Below are 541 nucleotides of genomic sequence, written 5' to 3' on the forward strand. Positions count from 1 at the left end.
TCTACTGCTTTCATCTCTCTCTCTCTCTCTCTCTCTCTCTCTTTCTATTTTACTGCATTCTCTCTTTCTACTGCTTTCATGCATCTCTCTCTTTCTCTCTTCTACTGCATTCTCTCTCTCTCTCTCTCTCTCTCTCTCTCTCTCTCTCTCTCTCTCTCTCTCTCTCTCTCTCTCTCTATTCTGTTCATTCTCTCTCTACTGCTTTCATGCATCTCTCTCTCTCTCTCTCTCTCTCTCTCTCTCTCCTACTGCATTCATGCATGCAATACTGCCTTGCCTTTCCAATCCTAGATTTTCCCCCGATAGGCTGCTACGTTTATCTGATAAATTGCAGCTCACGTTGTTTTATTAAAGGAAGCGTATGATTGATTGATCGTGTTGCTCTACTTAGCGCTGCCACGCATTCAAGAATGCCGGCATGTATCAATGGCTGGGTTTTCCTCTGCCTTGATACCTGATGAGAAGAGAAAGAAGAAGAAAGAAGAAAGAAAAGAAGAAAAATAACTCAGTCAGTGAAATTCCCATTTCACTTCCCATCACT

This window comes from Macrobrachium rosenbergii, chromosome 8 (genome assembly GCF_040412425.1).
Source record: "Macrobrachium rosenbergii isolate ZJJX-2024 chromosome 8, ASM4041242v1, whole genome shotgun sequence".
Taxonomy (NCBI): Eukaryota; Metazoa; Arthropoda; class Malacostraca; order Decapoda; family Palaemonidae; genus Macrobrachium; species Macrobrachium rosenbergii.